The following is a 12,954-nucleotide window of genomic DNA, read 5'->3' on the forward strand; positions in this document are numbered from 1 at the left end:
TCATGCCCTGCTTGGGTCCAGGCTAGGACTAACACTGATTCAGAAAATGATTCAAGATATCTGCACTGATAGGGGATTTAGGATCCTCAGAAAGAAACAGCAGCAAGGCCAACCCATCTGGAGAGTAACGGGGGCTCCTTGCTCCTTCCATATTGGCTGACAGGGAGAACTCGGCAGAGATGGAATGGGTTCTTCTTCCCCAGGGAGCTCACACCTCCAAAGATCAGCCCCAAGTTGCCAAAAATGTACAAAGGGAATTGAAGCTAAGCCGGAGGTATCTCCAAGGATGAAGGAATGTGGGTTCTCTCAAAGGCAGAGTCTCCTTTTAGAGACTTGGGGAGAAGAGGCTGGTTAAAGGGACAGGTTTTTTTAAAATTCTGAAAGTCCGGGAGGCAGGCTATAGCCTTGGCCTCCCTTCTATACCATCCCTGCTACCTTCTCTGAACTCTTAGTTGGACGTTTCTGTTTGATTCCGCTTTTCTTCTTCCATCTTCTTTTAAAATCCATTTTTAATATTCATCTCCTGGCATGGAGGGAGCTTTGAGTCTGTTTTAGATCTGTGCTGCTATTCCACAATGTGGCCTAGTTTGATGCTCCAGGAAAATAAAAAAGAGGAGGAAAATCATTATACAGGGCTTGAGGTAATTAAGTCGCCACCTAGTTATGGAATGTGCATTTATGATGATTAATACCCAGCAGGACCAGGACATTTTTCATCTTCAAACTCTCCCCAGACATTAATTTATCTTCCATGCTCCTTAGTGGTAGAGGTCTGGCTTCCTTTGTCAATGTGGGGAAACTGAGGTAAACTGAGACTGTAGCAGGGTCAGATAGCACATCTTTGGAAAGGCACATTTTTGGAAAGTGGGGACCTGGTGTGCTGACCACTCTCCCTCTATGTGCACTGTTACCTTCTTTGGAGAGCAAGGAGGCTACTTCTGCTTCTTCCCAGCTGATGCTTTTGAATATGCTGAACCTGTTTTTATTTTTCGACATTTTACACACATTATTCAAAAACCAAATGGAACATACTAAAAATCATAATAAAGCTGCCAAGCATTGCCTGACGGTATACCTCCACAACTGACCCTTGCTTTGTTTTTTTTAAAATACACTGGGAACCATTTTCAGCATTTAGCCAGTCTCAGGATTCTAAACATCTCGCCTTTTTTTTCTCTCTGGTAGTTAAAGGAAATGTGCTGTTTTGCTCTCAAATGCTTTTCCCTTTCGATCGGGATAAAATGCTATAAATACAACACATACTGTTTTGCATTCAAATTGTTGTGAAAGTTCTAGGCTGTAAATAATATACTCTCAATTCTCAGACAGAATTATTATTGGGTTTTTTTTCCCAGCTCTTGGAACAGGTGATAAATTATACATTTCTTTTCCCTGGAGCAACTGCCACTGTACAATATGGAGCTGATTATTTGCACCTGTGATTTAGACTTCAAGGTGGCCTCCCTCCCACCAGTGGCAAACTAGAAAAAGGATCAGGATTGGAATCTCGTTCCACAGGGTGGGACAGGGCTATAACTGGCAGAGGCAGGAAAACTCAGCACCTGAATGACTTAGGAATCCATGGTATTAACTGAGTGCTTATTGTGTGCAGAGCACTGTACTAAGCGCTTGAGGGAGTACAATACAGCAGAGTTGGTTGACACATTCCTTTCCCACCAGGAGCCTTCAGTCTAGAGAGGGAGACAGACATTAAAATAAATAAATTATGGATTTCTACATAAGCACTGGGTGGCTGAGGGTGGAGTGAATATCAAGTGTTCAAAGGGTACAGGTCCAAGTGACACAGAATGACACAGGAGGGAGTGGGAGAAGTGGAAAAGAGGGCTTAATTGGAGAAGGCCTCTTGGAGGAGATGTGATTTTAATACAGTTGGTAAGTGGGCAGAGTAGTGGTTTGTTGTGTATGGAGGAAGAGGGAGTTACAGGTCAGAGAAAGGATATGGACAAGGGATTGGCAGTGAAATAGTTGATACTGGAGGGGAAAAGTGTGCAGACTGGATTCTAATAGGAATAGGGAATCTTTCAATACCCTGGTTTCAGTCTTCTCACCAACCTCTTGCCTCTGTCTTCTGAGTGTTACTGAAACTGATATAACCAGGACTCACTGGAGAGGAAAATCTTATTCTTCTCTGCCCTCACCTGTTATATACAGGTAGGCAGGATGAGGGATGTGTCAATGTTTACCTACTGAGAAACTCCTAAATCCAGATTGATTTTGAGTGGTGGGGTTAAGGGGTGGAGATTGGGAAAACAGCTGGTCAGCCGCTGTCTGAACACATCCCCTCCCTTGTAGAGCTAACTCTTTCAATTTACCAACTAATCCTTAAAAGCAATCATCCTGACCTAACCACCCATCACTTCAGATTCCCTACCCCACTCCCTTTGGCAAGCTGTTTTCCCTTTTGCATGGAAGCCTCAATTTAAAATATCTTCCACTGGACAATAGCCTAAGGTTCTCAGCATCTTCAGGCAGAATCACTACCTATCAGTCAATTGACTCCAGCTTGCCTTCCTCATTAGAAGAGTGTTAAGTTCGTCAGGTCTTTGACTTCTTTTATCAATCCCCCAAGTTCCCAGAACAGTAATCTGCATGGCCATGGGAGTCAGAAGGTCATGGGTTCTAATCCTGATTCCACTACTAGTCTGTTCTATGGCTTTGGGAAAGTTCTTTGTCCCTCAGTTACCTCATCTGCAAAAATGGGGATTGAAACTCGAGCCCCATGTGGGACAGGGACTGTGACCAACCTGATTTCCTTGTATCCACCCCAGTGGTTAGTACAGTGCCTGGTGTGTAGGAAGCACTTAAGAAACACCACAATTATTCTTATTAATGATCTAAACATCCCGAGGCTCCATCTCTACTGTTAATGATGTTGATGATAACAATGATAAGAATTTGACCCCAGTGCACCTTGGTTCTCCCGCTCCAGAATGTTAGATACAGACCTACTAATAGAAAAGGGAATGTCAATCAACCAAGCAGTCAATGATATTTACTTAGCACTTACCACATGCAGAACACTGTACTAAGCACTTGGGAGAGTACAATATAACAGAGTTGGTAGACACATTTACTGCCCCCAAGGAGCTTACAGTCTAAAGGGAAAGAAAATCCTTCCTTCTCACCATAGCTACTGGTATATTTTTTTTGAAAAAATCTTCTAAATAAACCTTCCTGAGTACATATGGCTGGTTCCCAAGCCCTGGCTCCATTTATTACCCTGCTTAATCATGCAATCCCCAAATTCTGTCTCAAAGTTGCAAGGCTGGAGCTCTGAGTGGAAGAGCTAAAGTCAACCCCCTCCACAGGATGTTTCCTAGTTAGTACACATTTCAGTCTGTTTGCATTTTGCTCCTTTGACTTGCTAATAGGATTGAGGAAGGAAAGTCTTCAGAAGGAAAATAAAAGCATCTGCAGACTAGCAGATAGGGAGCGAGCTGGAAATGTAATCCAGGCTTACACAAAGCCTTATTAAGTCCAAGAAGCTTTATTACAGGCATACATTCATCCTATTTTCATATTGGCTCTTGTAGTTAGACTTTTTTTTTCCATCAGAGTCCTGCCTCTAGCTGGGTTGCAGTTCTTGAGCTGATAAGCTTATTAAATTGGGTACCCAGGTGCTTCTCATGGCTATTCTCATGGATATCCTGAGCATGAATGGGAATATTAGTGATTAACAGAATCTCTTTCAGTGATTTCTCAGAATTCCAAGGTTTAACCTCCACTACCTCTCTCCACTTTCCCTCTAACCCCTGCTCCTCCAGAATTTTCACTGCTCTTTGAGGGAAGAAGATTGGAAAGACAGACTTACTCTTAAGTGTTTACTATTTGCTAGGCTACTGTACTAAGCCTTGGGGTAGAACCAGGTTGGACACAGTCCCTGACCCACATGCCCACATGGGGCACACAGTTTTAATCCCTATTTTACAGATGGGGTAAGTGAGGCACCAAGAAGTTGTTCAAGGTCACATAGACAAGTGGCAGAGCTGGGATTAGAACCCAGGTCCTTCTTACTCACAGGCCGGTACTCTATCCACTAGACCACAATGCTTCTCTTGATAGCTGCTCTTACTACTACTTGATAGCATTAGGTTGGGGGTCCTTTCTGACTCCAGTGGAGATTCCTCTTGCTGTTTTAAAACCGTCTAAGGTTGATGAAACAAATAGATGTTGGCCAGACCCCCTGGGTAGGTATTACAGTCTTTAAACCAAACATTAACTAGACAGAAGGCCTTGATTGTTAAAAAGATTGTGGAGGGAATGAGAATTGATTTTTTTTTTCCTCTTGGAAGATGGTCCAGGGCAAATTTACAAGAAAAAGATGTGACATCCCCCAATTCAAAAGCTAGGGGAGCTGGGAAAAGTACCCATATGAGAGTGGTCAGCAAGAATTCCCTGTCACTCTGCCAAGTTCCTGTGGTTCCCCTTATTCTATGGAAGAAGGGAGCAAGTCCCTTTCACCCCTGTTCTCACTTTCTCAGAATTAAACCTGTCCCACTGCCGAGTGATGGCTACATAAAACCTCAACCATTAGGAAGCTCCACTAGTGAGATCGTGACCTGGTGACAGCGGCATTTGGGTACTGAGGGAATCAATCAAGTTACCACTTTAGATCCATCCTAATTGGGTCACTCCGACTGCCCTTAATTTGCAAGCCCTTAATGAGCTATTTTACACCACTGAAAGGGGGACATTTCCTGGATCAGAAGTGAAAGTGCTGAATGCTGCAATATTCAAAATGTTGTTAGAATTTCTATTAGCATTCTCCAGAGAAAACCAAGGCTAACTGGGGCTTGGGAGCAGGAGACCAGAGAGGATGCTAAATGGGAGGAGGAGGATATATTACTTGCTCTTATTTAGAATTTTGAGAATTGTTTCAGAGGTATCTTCTTTCTGCCCTTTTCCCTTCCCTGACAACCCTGTCCTTGCATTCCTCATTTCACAGATCCAGGCTCCCATAACCAGAATGTTTGCGAGTGGAATTGTCTTATGGAGCTGTATTAATCAAAATGAAGCATTCCCCAAAGCTCCAGCTGGGACAGATGTTGGAAAGGAAACTTTCCTAGATACCCTTTCCCAGCAGCCCAGTTATTGATACCATGAACCTGGCCACATCTAAACATTGCTCAGAACCTCAGAAACCTCATGGTCAATAGGGCCCAAAGTATTAGGGGCTTCAATTTATCATGGCAGCAGAGTGGGGAGCCTCAGGGAGTAGCAGGTTGTGGGCTCCTCCCTCCATTCCCAACATTTTTAGCAAAGAGGAAGAAGCAGAGAGGGGTAACTTCTACGTCCTAGTGTCCCCAGGCTCCCTTCCAGTCTCATCTGACAGATGGAGAAGCAGCATGGCTCAGTGGAAAGAGCCCAGGCTTGGGAGCCAGAGGTCATGGGTTCAAATCCCTGCTCTGCCACCTTATCAGCTGTGTGACTGTGGGCAAGTCACTTTACTTCTTTGTGCCTCAATTCCCTCATCTGTAAAATGGGGATGAAGACTGTGAGTCTCATGTGGGGCAACCTGATTACCCTGAATCTACCCCAGCACTTAGAGCAGTGCTCTGCACATAGTAAGCGCTTAACAAATACCAACATTATTATTATTTTTTTATTATTAATGCCAGGCCAGAGAAATGCCCACAATGTCCATCTCCCCTCTATCTGGAACCCCAGGATCCAGGGCCCTAAGACTGTTTTCCAACTGCCTCAGTTTTTTTTTTAAAGTGTTTATAAAGTGCTTACTCTGTGCCAGGCACTGTACTAAGCATTGGAATAGATACAAGGTAATCAGGTTGTACACAGTCCATGCCCCCCATGGGGCTCACAGTTTTAATCCCTATTTTACAGATGAGGTAACTGAGGCACAAAGAAGTTAAGGGACTTGCCCAAGGTTACACTGCAGACAAGTGATGGACTCAGGATTAGAAACCATGTCCCCCATTAGGCCATGCTGCTTCTCATCTATTTATAAGCACATCACACTATCAGTATCACCATTCTGGGTCAGAATAGTGGTTTATCCAGATCTGACAGTGGCAAGAGGTTGCCTGTCCCTTTCTTTGAATCCCACCCAAAGGGATAGACCTTATCCTGATATTGATGGGAATATTACTGGAACACCTGTATTTGACTATCCAGAATCCTCCTCAGACCTTTTAGTCTCATACATACCTTGTTCCAAGTTTTTCTGAGTTAGCTAGGGTACACAAGATGTGTGTACCACTGCGATCATCTCTTTTCAAGATGCCTGAGAGACTTTAGGCGAAGCAATGTTGACCCAACACAGGACTGGGAGTTAAAAGTCAGCAAATTTATCCGATTATTGAATAGGCTCGTTGGCTCAGTCTACCCAGGGAAACACCCAAAGAGATTGAAAGCCTTTCTTAGAATCTGCAGGCAAAACAATATTTAACACATTAGACTGCTAGCTTCAGGGAAATATGCTGTTAGCACTTTTTCTTGCAATTCAGCACAGTGAGGACTCAAAAAATTAGATTTCACTGGTGGGGACCACATATTTGTGCCTTGGGATTGGTGAGGGAGTCTGGATATGTCAGAACTATTGCTTGAGGATCCTGGCAACCCTGGGCCGTACCTCTCAATCCTGTCACTGGCTGGCTGGCATTAAACTGGGGACTGTTCTGAAGCACCCCCGAGTTAGTGATGGGGCAGGGGGCTGGGCATATCTGAAGTGTCGTCTGTCAGCCATGTGGAATGACTAATGTCAGGATACCTGGTTGAGGAGCCAGGGTTGGGAGGGGGAATTAGGGATCCGTGGTTCTAAAAATCTCTTAGGCGCGGAATAAGGAATGGGAAAGGAAACAGAGTCCTCTCCCTCTTTGGTGTTTAAATCTGGGAAAACCCCTTCTTGAAATGGGTGGGATCCAGTGAGATAAGAATCCTGGAAATGCACAGAAATTGGTTAAAAAACAGGTTAAAGAAGCATTTAATCTCTTACATTAGTTTATTTTGATCTCAGAAGCAACCTACCTGTCTCATTCATTCAGTCATATTTACTGAGTGCTTACTGTGTGCAGATCACCGTACTAAGTGCTGGGAAAATACAATACAGCAATAAAGAGAGACAATCACTGTCCACAACAGGCTTACAGTCTAGAGATAGTTACAGTCCTTCCCACCTATTAGAACACGGATGTTCAGATTGCTTCTTGACAGTGTCTTTGTGCTCAGCAAAATGATTTTGCCTAAATGAAAAAAGACATCAGTTGTTGTTTTTTTCTTTTTAATATGGTATTTGTTAAGTGCTTGTTATGTTCCAGGCACTTTACTAAGTGCTGGGGCAGGTACAAGTTACTTAGATTGGACATAGTCCTTGTCCCCCATGGGGCTCACAGTCTTAATCCACATTTTATAGATGAGGTACCTGAAGCACTGAGTAGTTAAGTGACTTGCCCAAGGACACACAGCAGACAATGTGGTGGAGCATAATTAGAGCCCAGGTCCTTCTGGGCCCATGCTATGTTGCTTGGTTTTGTCCCCATAAAGATGAACAGGTATATCTCTGAGAAGGACAGAGGTGAAAAGTTCACAGTCTAAGCTTAAGACAGTCCAAAAGAAAAGAGGGGTGCTGGAGGAAAAATTTCCAGGCTAGTCAAGGTCATTAAGAGAAGGAAGATTTTATTAATAATAATAATGATGATGATAATGTTGGTATTTGTTAAGTGCTTACTATGTGCATAGCACTGTTCTGAAGGCTGGGTAGATACAGGGTAATCAGGTCCCACGTGAGGCTCACAGTTAATTTACAGATGAGGTAACTGAGGCATAGAGAAGTGAAGTGACTTGCCCACAGTCACAGAGCTGACAAGTGGCAGAGCCGGGACGAATCCCATGACCTCTGACTCCCAAGCCCGGGCTCTTTCCACTGAGCCACGCTGCTTCTCTGCTTTAAAGGAGGCTCTCTGCCTACACCATGACCAAAAAGTTGTACAGAGCCCTCTAGGTCCTCTCTCCTGGACACAGAGTACTGAGGCATTTTAATTTTTTTTTTTGTCTTAAATGGTATTTGTTAAGCATCATGTGACAGTTACTGTGCTAAGTGCTGGGGGGTAAATACAAGATAATTGGATTAGACACAGTTCCTGTCCCACATATGACTCGCAGTATTCATTCAGTAGTATTTATTGAGCGCTTAGTATGTGCTGAGCAATATGAATCCCCATTTTACAGATTAGATAATTGAGACACAGCGAAGCTAGGTGACTTGCCCAAGGTCACACAGCAGATTAGTGGCAGAGCCAGGATTTGAACCTATACCTTCTGACTCTCAGGTCAGTGCTCTTTTACCTAAACTAGCGCTGCTTCTTAGCTGCTCCTTATCTCCAAACCAGACTCCAAGTCTGAAGTCAACATTTCTCGGATCGCTTTACATAAGAGAAAAGCACATCCTAAAAGAGCCAAATGGCTGCACAAATTATGTAGATCTAGCAAAATTATTCTGCAAATGGTAATGAGTCTGATTTTCCCAATGTCCTTATCATTGACTTAAGGCACTGTTCCTCTAGGGTCCTACCTGAACTCCCAGTACTGTTTTTCATGTATCTTTCACACCTTACCTCACAAATCACTCCCCTTCCTCCACACAGCCAAAGCACAGTCAAACAGATGGTATTTATCAGACAGTTACCATGCGCAGAGCACTGTACAAAGCCTTTAGGATAGTAGGAGAAAACACTGGTAGATGTAATCCTTGTCCTTCATTATGCATTTTTAAATGGTATTTGTAAAGGGCTTACTATGTGCGGGGCACTGGGGTCGATACAAGTTAATCAGTTTGGACACAGTCCCTGTCCCACAGGGGGTTCACTGTCTTCATCCCCATTTTACAATTGAGGTAACTGAGGCACAGAGAAGTGAAGTGATTAGCCCAAGGTCACACAGCAGACAAATGGAAGAGGCGGAATTAAAACCCAAGATCTTGGACTCCCAGGCCTGCACTCTTTCCACTAGGCTGCTCTGCTTCCCAATGCATCACACTTATTCTTCCCCCTCACCAATATGCATCTCCACTCACACTCACACAGAAATGTGCATTCAGCCTGAACTCCCATTAGGTGATGTAAAGTGAAGCAGCTGCTGGAATAAGTGATGAGAGGCTACTCCTGCTTCTTTAGTGTCTTAGGGCAGTAAATGAGGCACCCTCTGATCCCTTGCTTCTGCCACTGCCTTTTCTTCTTGTTGGGCTCTCTAGAGTTCCTTTCTGTAGATTAACTGTGGCTCTACTAATTTTAAGAAACCAAACAATACCCACCTTTCTGAAAACCTCTGCCTTCCCTAGTGGTCTGAAAGAGTTTGGAGGAAGACTGTCTCATTTGCATTAGGAAGAATGTATTGAAAATTCTCTAATCCAGACTTAGTATGTGCTGAGCAATATGAATCCCCATTTTACAGATTAGCAGATGGCCTACTGCTGGCTGCTTCCTCTCAGTGTCACACCTGAAGAGTTTCCAGTAGTCTACCCATTTCAATTATGGGAGGGAGAGTCCAACAGAGGCATATCCAATCCATTTTTAGCTCAGGCAGTGGTTAGGGAGTGGAAGGCAATCTGCTCCAAGTCAAAAGTCACCTGGGTTGGGCCGCAGAGGCACGGGAGAGAGTCAAGGGCGGAGTCTTCAAGTTTACTGCGTGGAAGGAAGCAATAGTAAACCACTTCTGTATTTATACCAAAATAACTGTATGGATACACTAACAGAACGATTGCAGATGGAGGTGGGGCATTATGGAAGAGATGTGCCCATGGAATCGCTATGGTCGGAGATGACAGCATAAAGCAAAACAAGATGGCTGGCTGCATGGGTTCCTGTGCTTACAACCATCAGCCATATTAAAAATCAATATATCAATTGATCAATTGATTTATTGAATGCTTAATGTGTTTTTTTTAATAGTATTTGTCAAGCACTTACTAGGTGCCAGGAACTGTTCGAAGTGCTGGGATAAATACAAGGTAATCAGGTCAGATACAGGACCATTTCTGGCATGGGGCTCACAATCTTAATCCCCATTTTACAGATGAAGTAATTGAGTCACAAAGAAATGAAATGACTTTCCCCAGGTCTCAGGGCAGACAAGTGGGGGAGGCAGGATTAGAACCCAAGTCCTTCTGACTCCCATGCCCATGCTTTATGCACTAGACCATAGTGATCAGAACACTAATACAATGAAATAGAATTGGCAGATATCCCTGACCACAAAAAGCTGACATTCTACAGAAGAATAAGAAAATCAGGACTGATTCAGTTACTGTCCTGCTGGGGCTCACAATCTAAGTAGGAGGGAGGACAGGTATTGAATCTCTATTTTACAGATGAGAAAACTGAGACACTGAGAAGTGAAATGATTTGCCCAAGGTCACATAGCAGGCAAGTGATGGAGCTAGGATTAAAACCCAGGTCCCTGACTCTAAGGTCTGTGCTCTTTCTCCCAGACAAGACTGCAAAACGGTGGGGTTGGCCCCCAGGCCATCTCTTCCTGTCTGTAATTTGCCCTGCTTTCCTGTCTTAAGATCCCTGACTTCTCCCTTTATTCACCCCTCCTCCCAGCCCCTCAGCACTTATATACATATCTATAATTTTTTTGATATTAATGTCCATCTCCCTCTCTAGACTGTAAGCTCATTGTGGGCAGGGAATGTATCTATTTTACTGTTATACTATACTCTCCCAACTGCGTAGTTCAGTAAGCACACAGTAAGCACTTAATAAATGATTGACTGACTGATTGACTGGCTGTCCAAGGGATTCAAAACACTTATCGGGGGAGTGGGGACTGTGATTGACTCACTGATAATAACGAGATACTCAGGTGGAAGACTTGGGCCTAGAATGAATTAGAGCCATGCTCCCAGCTTATCTCTGCAGCCTCATCCCTTGGTTTCCCCTGGCTTTGGGACACTCCAGGTGCAGACGTCTTGAATTATGTTGTTTGTGGATCCTGGGCCTTGATTTAGAAGAACGCCTTCAGGAACCTCCCTCCTAAATTGGAAATCAGTGTGAGGAAATGAAATTATGGGTGTTTGTAGTCACCTTTAGGCCATGGCCTCCACTCTATTCATCACTGTCACAGTTGCTGAAGCCCCACATTTGTCCATCAGGAATTTGACCGGGTCCTCCAAGAGAGCACAGACACAATAGACACCGAATAGTACGCTAACACAAAAAACAAAACAAAAACAGTCTGAATGTTTTTCAAAACTCTTGTCTTTCAAAGAACTTCTGAAGCATTCATCCTATTAAGAATGAAAGGCACCTGAGATGAAAAGGGAATTTTATTTGGTGAAATTTCCTTGAAGAGTGAACTGGAACCTTTGGCTTAAAGTGAATTTCTGCTCTGGAGCGGGCATGCAGAGAGTGAGTTCTACTATAAAAAATGGCTGCTTTAGTCTCTATCACTCAGTAAACATATGCTAGAGGGAAACTTTGAGAAGCAGTGTTGCCTAGTGGATAGTGCGAAGGAGGAGAAGTCAGAAGGATCTGGGTTCTAATCCTGTTCCACCACTTGTCTACTGTGAGACCTTGGGCAAATCACTTAAACTTCTCTGAGCCTCAGTTCCCTCATCTGTAAAATGGGGATTAAGACTGTGAGCCCCATGTGGGACAGGGATTGTGTCCAACCTGATGAGTTTATATCTACCCCAGAGTTTAGAACAGAACATGGTAAGTGTTTAACTAATATCATCAATAATGATGATGAGTAAGTATTGTGTGAGGTGGCATGTCAACTGGGAGCTTTGGTCTGGAAGGATTGTGTAGGGAGGTCACTCTCAGCCTGCTGGATCATCACAGTGACCAATTAGGGCTTGTCCCATGAGAATAACCAGGATGTACAAAAGCAAGAAGTGAGGACTTTTACTGTCCATTTCTGATGATCAGCTCAAATATTTGTCTGTCTTTAACTGGTCATCATTATGATCAGTAGTCTGGGCAGGCTTTGACCTTATTTCTATTTTTATGTGGGTGGGATTTCTCTTTCTGAATTACTTTGGAGAAGTCCAGAAGTTTTTCAACCTAACTAGGGAAGAACAAAACAAACACATAGTCTTTACAAGAGGGATCTTGGGAAGCAGTGTGATCTAATGGAAAGAGCAGGGGCCTGGGGTTCAGGGATCCTGGATTCTAATCTGGCTCTGTCACTTGCCTTCTATGTTACCTTCAACAAATCACTGACCATTTCTCTGAACCTCAGTCCCCTCATCTGTAAAATGGTGATTAAATACCTGTTTTCTCTCCCCCTTTGACTGTGAGGCTCCTCTGGGACATGAACTGTGTCTGGCGTGACTGTCTTGTATCTACCCAAGTGCCTGGCACTTAGTAAGTGTTTAACAAATAGTGTGATGATGAAGATGATTATCATTACTTTCTCATCTCAGTTGCCTGCAGTTATGCCAGTCAACTTCATACCAAGATCCAGTCTCCCTCTGCATTTGCTCATGGTTGAAAGCATCTCTCTTGAATCACACGGCATGGTTTCAGATGCAACTGGTTTTGGGGGAGCACATGGGTTTCCACACAGCAAATGGCACATGTAGCATTTCTCAAGTTTCAACTGACTCATCAAGCGAACAGTGTTTTCAAATGATTTGTCTACAAAGTAATTCTCTTGGAAAAGTCTTGTCTCAAGAAGATTTCCTGGCCAGTGAAAGCTTGTGGTTCCCTCAGCACAAGGAGATAAGAGAGGGGTTGGGTTTGAAATTCCTTCAAATTGCCCATTTCACATTCAAATTATCTGCTTCTTAATTAGTGCTTCAAGTGATCGATTGGAGGAGGGGGTTATTTTTTGGCTATGGCCCAGTGTATTGTGGACAGCTGGATTCTGGATTGTGATCATCACTTCTGGATTGTGATCATCTCTCTTGCCTTCCATCTCCACCCCTGCTCACCATTCTAATAGGACAACTCAAAACTGACTTCCAGTATGTAC

Source organism: Ornithorhynchus anatinus, chromosome 4 (genome assembly GCF_004115215.2).
Source record: "Ornithorhynchus anatinus isolate Pmale09 chromosome 4, mOrnAna1.pri.v4, whole genome shotgun sequence".
In the NCBI taxonomy this organism is placed as follows: Eukaryota; Metazoa; Chordata; class Mammalia; order Monotremata; family Ornithorhynchidae; genus Ornithorhynchus; species Ornithorhynchus anatinus.